Here is a 10,223-nt window from a genome sequence, read left to right on the forward strand (position 1 = left end):
GATTCTTTCGCGAATACATGTCAGACATTTTCTTCAGCAGCACAAACTGTTGGCAAGCTCAACAAGAGAATTTCTTTGCAGGTTAAAATTGCACATACATAGGAAGGTGGGCCAGCGTAAATATTGGCTGAGGACGTGACCTCATCACATTTGTCATTAACATAGGCATAATTTTAGAGTGTACTCCTAGCCTGCGGTAAGTAGTACGTGGCTTGTCTGCGGTGACATGGAGTAGATGAGGTTCACCCCGCTTCAGACATTACATCTGCAGGACAGGCTTGCAAATCTGCTGTGACCACCCTGGGCTCCTTGAATAATCAGTGCAGAGAAATGATCGCTTGTAAGTCAGGATTCAGCTCGTCTTAAGCAGATGCCTAAAAGACGACAAAGAAACTGCGCCCTGGAAGTACCTGTTTCTTTGTACGAGCGGTAGAGCGAGGTAGCTCTGCAGCGGGGCCCCTATCTCAGGTGCCTTCAGTTAAGGCGAATCTCACATGGACAGGCTCCCTAGGTAATCTCACTTCCCCTTTCCTCAGCAATATCACTCTTTACAAAGTTTCCTGCTTGTTACAGTTCTGACCCATGGTCAGGAAAATACTTGTCAACATTATCCATGTTTGCTCAAATGAAATAAGAGTTTGTTTTAGCTGTTAGGCTGACCCTCAGTTCACCTCCAAGCAGCCAAGGACAATCCAGTAGCCGGGCTTTAATCATTTGCCAGCTTTCAGAAAGGGAATTTTTTCGATGTGGAGGTGTAAACATTTGAGGACTGCAAAGAAAATACGTGCATGCATTTCAGTCGCTCTCCGTCAGGGGCTGTGGTAATGACTGCAGACGATAGACCAGCGCTCCTGACAAGCTTTATGTTCACGGCTGCGCAAAGGCAAGGCAGAATTCCTCAACATATTTGCAGGTTTTTGGAAGACTTTGACTGGAAGGCTTTTCTCAAGGCGTTGACTGAATCTTCCCAGGCACACACATGTACAACATTTCTTGATATTAATTTCACAGCAGAAGAGTAACTTTAAACTTTGGATCTAATGAAAATTATTATTATTACAAAAGTTAATATTTCCAAAAGTACTTAAGCTACTTGGGAATCCATGTCCTTTAAAACTCACTGAGACTGTCAGCTCCGAGGCTGTGCTCGCTTGAAGAGTGTAGGTGTCTAAGTCCTACTGTTACACGGACATATAAATACTTCCGCGGCTCTGTTGGTTAGAAGCCAAAGTGACTGAGGTGCTTTAGGAATAGGATTTTGGGGTATTTCAAAATCTTTCCTTCTTATAAAAAATACCCCTTCCCCAGCAATTATGCTCCACACAGAACTCATGTTATCTAGAAGGGAAGAGTAAATGCTAATCCTGCTTACCTGAAGCATATCACGGGCTGCTTTTCCTATGAGCATTATTCTCAAGGCTTCTTAGCTTTTCTCCCGATTTAAAATTTTTGTCTGTCCAGTCCAAGAACAGAAACAAAACCTTGTGGTTTACACAGTCAGTAAGGCAGCACCCAGAACAGCACAGCTTAGACTTTAAATGTTCAAAATATGGAATATCACAAACAATCCAGTTTTCATTACTTACCCTGCACACTCTCACTTCCATCCTTAGCCCTATTGCAGCTAGAAGAAGAAAGTGGATCTGTTTCCTAGGCTCTTCTCTAAACGAGCTGAAGATAACGAGTCAGAGCTCAGTAGTCCTAAATACACTGCTAATTTTAAGCCCCTTCTGCAAATGGAGTGCAGCCCAAGGACAGGAAACTTTGCTTTTTACCCGGAAGACAGCTGTGTCTGCTGAGTGACAAATCAACAAATAAATCCTAAACTTCTTTTAGGAACTGATTAATCCTTATCAAGTGGAATTTAATCAAAAGCTGTCTGCTGCCAGACCAAAAGATTGATGCTAGTATGTGAAGCCCTCTGTAGCCATTACGCTAAGAGAACTAGTGGCAATATTTCAGAGCTTGCAGTTTTATAGAAAGTTAGAGGGATTTACTGGTTAGGTGAAAACCTTTTGTAACGGGTTTACAGCCCAGTTATTCTGCTGACAGACAGGTTCACCCAGCCATCTGTGGAGGGGCCATAAACTGTGGCACTCTTTATAGCACATCTGATCTGACCAGGGGCTGAACAGCCCCTTGGACCATGAAGCGGTAAGGAGCCTTGGCTGTCGCTGCAGTCGGGGCAGGGCCCTGCAAGTCTGACACGGAGCCCGTGGAAGTCGGCAGAGAAAATCCCTCCGACTGAGATTAGGCCTTCTGCGAGAAAGAGTCTTTTTAAGTCAGAGGGTCTGCGCTGTTACAAATGTATGAAGGGTTGATCAGAAGCAGCCTGTGGTTCATGGTTGCCTCTTACCTCCTCCTGTCATGGGTGTCATCTTAGAATGGGGCAGGTGGGCAAGCTTCCCGAGTACGCTCTGCAGCACAGGCATTGCATGGTCTGGAGATATGACAGATCTCCAGTGTCACTAGGTGGAACTTCTGCTTGGACACCTCTGAGTTAAGGTCCTGATCTTTTCCCAGCTTATAAGCAATAGTCCTAAATATTGGTCCAGCCCATGCGAGTAACATGTCAAATCAACCCAACTCTGTGTAAATACACTTCTTCTGCTCCCCCACCGTGCAATCCTGCATGCAATTCATCTGTGGTGGAAGGAAACACATAGTGAGAAAAGAGGTGGATCTCAGATACACCAGTGAATTACATCAGAGACGTTATCACGGATATTCCCCAGAGGAGATGCGCGTGCAATACGCTTTCATACCGACAGTCTACCAAGCAAAACTTGACATACTTACAATTCTTTTGCATGTTTCTCAGTGCTTCTTTTTAAATGTAAAGAGCAGTATAAATGCCGAGAAATTCTGCAGCTTCATGACAACTGCCACATGACGTGGCTGGGGAGCGTGTGTTCACACGGGGAGATGCTACTGGGAAAAGGGGTAACAAAGCAATTAGTGCCTCCTGCCCCCAGCAAACTAACACCTAATCAGGATTGCAAATAATTTATCCATTTAAATAGTCACAATTTACGTTTTCTCTTCCTGGATTAAACAGGATGTGGCTCTTTCAATTTGTGGCTGGCATATCTTTCCTAATGCTTCGGTGAGATCACTAGCAGGCTGCTTAAAATTTAGGGGGAAATAGTTTTTATGATTAACAGCTGGCAAGACTTAGTTCTTAACATTAATTACAGGATTAACCTACTTACTTTGGATGGAAAGCTCCTACAACTTTCCAACAACAGTACTTAGCAACAGCATAAGAAATTACAGTTGGTGAGACCATGCTCCCGCTAAAAAGAGTGGAGTTTTTGCTATTGACGTGAACTGAAGCAGCAGTGAACCGTTGTTGCATGTTACTAAACAGAAGTATTTCAGCATCACGCTCTACATGATCTATTTTAGCTGTGAAACAAAAGTTAGTCCCGAGCAAATGCCCTAGCCCTCCGGGCAAGCTGCCGCTGCGCCTGGAGACGTTGCGGTGCCTCTAGCGGAGCTGACCGCAGGGAAGGTGCGCTCCAGCCACGGGCACGTTTCTCAGAGGAAAGTGCTGACAAAGTCAGGTTTAAAGTTACGTGCTGGGCTGAGACCTGGAGCAGCGGAGGTGCCAGCATGCAGCCCTTTCCGCTCCCTGCTGGGACCGCGGCGAGGTTCATTGACTTCTGTATTGCAAAATGGGTCTGCAAGGTCCCAAGCATGCTACTGCTCAGCAGAGGAGCAATACGGGTGTCAGACGGAAAAGCACCATTAAATCATGTTGTTCCTGTGACCTTTGTGAAACTGAGGCACTGCGCTAACTCCTTCCAACATAGCATTCGAGCGCTGTTCCTTGGAGCCCTGCGAAGAAAGGGCATTTCCACAAGGCCCTTGAGGAAAACAGCGAGCATGACATATTCACCCAAATCCGCAGCATAAAGAGGGACCACAAAGATTGGCACAGCGACGCGGCAGCATCGGTCCTAGGGGCGCGTGTCTGTATCAGCAGATGGTGATTCAGGGGGATGGGATTTCTGGGCAGGTTGCAAACTGAGCACAGACTGCCGTAAGAGCAGCAAAGACGCACGCTCGTACCCCTTCAGAGCAGCCCGAGATCCAGAGCAGTCCCCAGAGCGCTCTGACAGACACGCTTCTGACACATCCGTAGATGGTTTATTCCCACAAGCGTTAGGGTACCCCCCGGGAACGTCACCCCTGGGGCAGCTCCGGGAAGAGGGGTGTGCAGGAAGCCCAGCCTGGGCTGCGGCAGCGGTGCTGAGGGCCGGGCTGGCTGCAGGCAGCGAGGGGACGTGGGGTGCCCCCGTCCCGGTCTGCTCTACCACCCACACGCTTCTGTGTGGCCTGTCTTCTCCAGCTGGGACGCAGGGGCTGCCTTTGGGGGATTTTTTTCCAAAGACCCACATCATGGCATAGCATTTGATTCCCAGCCCGGCTTTATAAAACCGGTCTCGCCTAAACAAAAGACTCGCTCCCCTTTAAGCAATGTGCCACCAGAAACAGTAGTGAGGAAAATCACTGCGCGTCCTAGTGAGCATCAACTTTTCCTGCAATCCCCGTTTATGAAACTGGTGGAAAAAAGGGTGGATTTTCAGCTATTTTAAACAGTATTTTTACAAACTAATTCAATTTCACCTCCACTCTAAGATATCTAGAAGTGGTAAAGTCATTTTACTTTTTGATTGGAGAGTATCTTAAAACGTACCAACACTTTAAAGAGACAGTTAATATTCTGACAATCTGTTATTATCTCTTGATAATAGGCTGACCCCAGCCTTGAGGGGGTCTCCCTTGTTCCTCCCCCGAGTCCAGAAATCAGAGTATGAAGGATATTACTTAATTTCAATTACAGTGTTAATTATAGAAGACAAACGGTTACTGAGTCTTGCACCATAATTAATCAACCTGATATTTACTTAGTACATTGTTCACACCGGATTAAGCTGTAGCTAGACAAGCAGGGCAAGGAAAGTGACTGACAGAAGCATTATCATGGCACACTGCCTCCCATTGGGAAAGTTCATCTTCCTCCTGAAAGAGACGCCTTCAGGGATCATGTAATTTGAATTCCCTGTGAATTTAGTGTCATCTTAGCTTGACCAGCTCTGGAAGAACATATTAACCTCCTCTTGTGATTTTCAGAAAACCATTCTAATTTAGCAAGTAATTAAGGGTCACATGTAGGATAAAGAGCTAGATAAGCTTGGATTACGCACAGGAAGCTTTGTTTCCAAGGCAACCCCAGCAGAGGGGGTGTTAATGCTGAGGTCAGTCAGTTAATGAACTGGGAATGGTTACTGGCTGCAAAACATATTAGAACTAGGGAAATGAAAATAACAATTGCATTACCATTTAATGATCTGATAGTAGAAAACAAATGCTTACGAAGCTAGCTACCATTGAAAATACCCGAGACAAAGGTTGCAGCAGGAGCGTTCTGTTCAATAGGGTCAAGAGACGTCCAAAACAATGACGCTCGACAAACCTCATATCTTTTTAAGCTAAAACCACTTCAGTCATCATTCATGGGTTTCACTACGTTCTCAGCGTGAAGCTGCCAACGTTTGCGTAAGCTGCCACCGCTTTCACGTGTACTCCATGCTGGAGGCTCCTTTCTTCCCAAGGTTCGCCGTGACAGAGGTCACTACCTGTGCAGTAACGCTGTCGGCGCGGAAGCAGCCTGATGGATTTAGCCCGCTGAAAGCAGGGCACCAGGATTGCAAGAGCTCAGGAGGCAACAGCTTCCCTGAGGGCTGCAGGCTCCCGCGACTGGTCCCACGGGACATTTCACAGGGCAAGCACAGATAGTTAACGTCACGGACGTGGCTGCAGTGCCCGAGCAGCTCACATGCGACAAACATAAAGTGATGTATTAGAACACATTCGTAATTAAAAAATAGATTCTTAGTCCGAGATTTGTTTCAGTGACTCCCCTAACCTTAATTTTGCTGCTGTAGGATCAGTACGTAGGCTTAGTCTCAATCCATTCTTCCTGATAATCAGCAGGCTTCGATGAATAAAGACTGCGCTCCATAACTCCGTGATGGCATCTTTCTGTCATCAGGAAAAACTGGTTTGTTTCTGTTTCGACTGTGTGTAAAACCTCTGAGAGGCACCCTTCCAACCCGGGAGTCCACCATTAATCAGAGCAGGTGCAGCTCCCACTGACTTACCCAGAAGCCATGTCTGACTTTTCAGTGGCCTGAATTTATCTCTAAGACAGCTGATCAGCCTATGAAGCTGTGCAGCTCGCCCAGCTGGATGCAAGATTGTCTTTGTTTTCAATACTCCGGACCACTCTGTCTCTGAAGATAGCTAAGACAGGGGAATTTAATGTCATCTACAAACACGGCAATACACCTGGGAGAAGCAGCAAGTTTTTAATTAGAAATAATCAAAGCATTTCAAAGCATGATTTCTGCTGAAAAAAAAAAAGTTGTTTTGTAAAAATGAATATTTTTTGAAAGTAATTTATTTCAGCTATAGTTTGGGTGATGGGAAGAATATTTTGACTTGTTTTATTAGAAGGCAAAAAATCTTATTAACACTGTAATATTTCAGAATGGCATGTTTTAAATTTATATGTTGCATTTTAATATCAATACTGTCTATATGTATAGAATTTTATATTATTTATATTATTTTTATATGATATATTATAGGAATTGAGTATTTTTAACCTTGAAAAGAAAACAACCATTTTCCTTTTCACTCCAGAGAAATTTTCAGATTTTGATCTAATTTAAAGTGAAACCCCTTAACTTTAGGAATTCCATTTTTCTCATGGCTTTTATTCCTATAAAAACATACAAACTTTCCAGCAGAAGAGTCTTTTCAATAAGGAAATAAGTTAAAATTTTCCGTCAATATGCTGACATTGCATAATGTTTGAAACATTTGAGAATCAGATTATTGTGCTATAAAGCAGCACAACGGAGATATTTTTAGGGTACAGCGAGTAGAAGCGGCCTGTTAGATAGGAAGTGCTTTCTCAGTTCACTTGTACCACAGCTGTACCCTGCGAGCTGTGAGAGAACTGCGCAGATTTTGTTGCAAGCTTTCTTGACAACAACCATTCCCTACCTTTTGCTACAATCACATGGCACCAGTGTCTTGAAGTGTATGTTAACAGCTGGGCCATATTTGAGTCTGGAATACAGGTAGGTCAGACTTTGTGCCATGCCTTTCGGCAACGCGCCTCCTTTGTGCATATACAGATTTTTGTTGCCACCTTCTTTGCGTGTTTTGGTGTGCTTCCTCCGCGTGAGAGCAGGCGGTCCTGCTCCAGAGCATCGCCGCCTGCTCGAGGTGGCGCCTGGACACCCTCCCTCCGCAGCGCTTGCGGTAGGAAGACGACGGCGTTGAAGTCAAGCTGGCGGTCTGGGGCAGTTCTGGCTGCCGGGAGTCCCAGTGAGCGTTAGCGTGTGGACATGAGCAAAGGAGAGCTCTGGAAGGAGCGAGAGCTGGAAGCAACCGAGCGGGAAGTGCAGAGCTGGAACATCGGCAGGGAAGAGATGGAGGGAAGCGTAGTACCAGCCCTTCAGACATAAGAGTAGTTGCTCAAACAAAACAAACAAACACAAAATAGAGGAGGATTTGCCTTCTGTGTCCACAGGCAACAGGAGAAAAAGTAACGGCCTTCAGTAAGTGAGACGTTCAAACTGTGGCAAGGAAAATTTAAGAAAAACGTTAGGAGAAACTGTATTTTTTCCGACGGCTGAGTAGTGCGAGCGTGCACCAAGGACGCCGCAGCATCTCTGCGTGCAGCCGCCTGGGGCCAGGCGGGACACACCGCCTCCGCGGTCCCTCCTTCCCTCCTGCTCCCTGCGACTGCGCTCCCGGTGCTTTGCTCTTCACCTTTCCCTGTCTCCGGCCAAAAAAGTCACAGTGGTACCTAATTTAGCCTCATCCTCAAGTGGTTTTAACGGTACGGCTACAGGACTTGAGCCGCGTTGGAAGTGATAACTCGTCTGCCTGTGAAAACGGGGTTTTGGACGGGGACAAAGAACATCCTTTTCCTGGTCACTCCGGTTGTAAAGAATCAGAAGCGACTGTAAAAGACTTATGAATATCAGCAGAGAGTGCATCGGGTGCTTGGAAAAGCCAAGAATCACGCGAGGTCTGTGGTTCCCACAGTCTGGGCTAACATCAGGGTTTCTAAAATCAGCCGTGTCCTGGTTCGACCGGTGTGATGAAGCCATTGTACTGCAGGGACTGCTCCGTGGCGCGCCACTCGGCTGTGAGCTGTCCCTCGCGTGGCGCTGCCGCCCGTGGTGCTCTCACAGACGACTGCTGAGCAAGCCCCAGCAGAGCTTTCGGCTGTGCCCAAAATCTCTTGGAGGTTCTCTGGTACGACTCTATCCAGATGCAGAACAAATAAAAATAACCTCCTGACTGAACAGAGCTCAGGCTGCAAAGCACTTTTGGTATCTATCTTCTCTAAATCTTATTAGTGTATCTATGCAGTCTCAAAGTCCCAACACCACTTAAAGAGTTAGACATAAAGAAGGCATTTAACTTTAACCTGATTCCTGGCAAGTCTCAGTTCAGCATTTGATCTGGCAGATATGCCAGCCAAAATTTTACCAAGGGTAACAAATGAACCCTGGAGTTAATCAAGACGCTCCACAAATTAAGCAGTGGAAAATGCGCAAGCAGGGTCGTGGTCAGACTTCGGGGCTTCCATGCAGACCTCAATATTCAGCAAACTCTTGACCTCCCAAATGATTCCAGCCTTCTTCTTTTCAGTAGTTTTGTTAAGGAATCGCTGTTAATGGTATTCCACAGAGATGGAAACAAGTGCTTTTCACTGTGCAGAAAGCTTTATGCTCATATTTGCTTCAATTCCCACAAGAAATCACTAATTAGTTAACTGAGTGACCTAAGTATGAGAAAAAGGCAAGATACCTGCTTCTTGGCCAGTAGTTCAGGGAAGTCATCGCAGTTAATTTTTTTTTTTTTTTAGGAAACACAATTTGCTAATTATTATTTCCAGAGCAAGACTAAAGCTAAGACATAATGCCTAGTCATTAATTAATAAAAGGCATCAGTCCTTCTATAGCCTACTTAGTATAGGACACTAGATTTGCAAAAAGATGCATGAATTAGATAGCCAAATCCACAGGTACCTGAATAAATGAGCTGCTGAGAGCTTAGCATGTTTGAAAAATCAAACAACAATCTAAATTTGGATTCAGGCAGCTGAGGCCCAACGGTAGTGATCCGTATATTGGTAATTTTACCCTTCATAAACATCCACTGGAAATTGCTGGGAAAATATCACCATGCAAGAAGTCTTTTTGATCCTCACGGGGCAAGCAGAGTTGCATGGCAGCTCAGGCCCCGTCTCGGCCTTACCTCCCCTTTTGGCGCCTTAGGCGAGTCTAGGGCTGCAAAGTGACAACATTCAGTCAGTTCTTCACAGATTTTGCAGAACAGTTTAAACGCTGAACAGCCTTACTTTCCTCCGTCACTCCTTAACACCCTCTTCTGTGGCTCCGGCTGAGCGTGCTTGAGCTGAATTCTGTTAAAATGAACAATTGACCCCTTTACGTTTATTGCAAGCAGGGACGAGCTAAAATGATTTTAAAACATCTGAACCTCTTTGAACAGTAGAAGCTGCAGAATTTAGACTCTTTTAAAGCAAATGACCTGGAAGTGAACCATGAAAAACATGGACGCATCCCAGGCTTTGAACTTTGGCCTCTTGAACGCAGCCTCCGGGGAAGCTGCTCATGTGATCCTGAGCGCTGCCCAACTCGAACTGCCCAATTTTCTCATTGCTACCTTTCTTCTCTCTCCGTGATAAGTCCTTTTCACTTGTCAGATGTCTGTCCCCCATACTCAGAGCCTCACCTCTGCTTCGCTCCTCTTCTCCCACTGTTTTCCTCTCCTCCCTCCTTGCTCTTGCTTTCTTTCTCCGTTATGTTCACCTGGCAACAAGCCTTTCCCCAGAAGCTGGGCATGCTTTCAGATACTTCAGATTTCTTCTCTGATGCAATACAGCCGCCTCAACGCGTAGGACGACGTAAGGAAGGATCCCCAAAGCGTCAGCTGAATTAGTTGGAACAGCCCCTTTAAATGTCAATGCTTTTCTCCCTTTTCATTCAAGGAAACAAGACCTCAAACGGCACTAAATGCTAAAACGCAGAGGATTTTGTGTGCATTACACGAGCGCTCACTGAATCAGGAACTAGGCCTTTAAATGCAAATTCCCTCAGATTTGC

The sequence above is a fragment of the Struthio camelus genome, chromosome Z, assembly GCF_040807025.1.
Source record: "Struthio camelus isolate bStrCam1 chromosome Z, bStrCam1.hap1, whole genome shotgun sequence".
Lineage (NCBI taxonomy): Eukaryota > Metazoa > Chordata > Aves > Struthioniformes > Struthionidae > Struthio > Struthio camelus.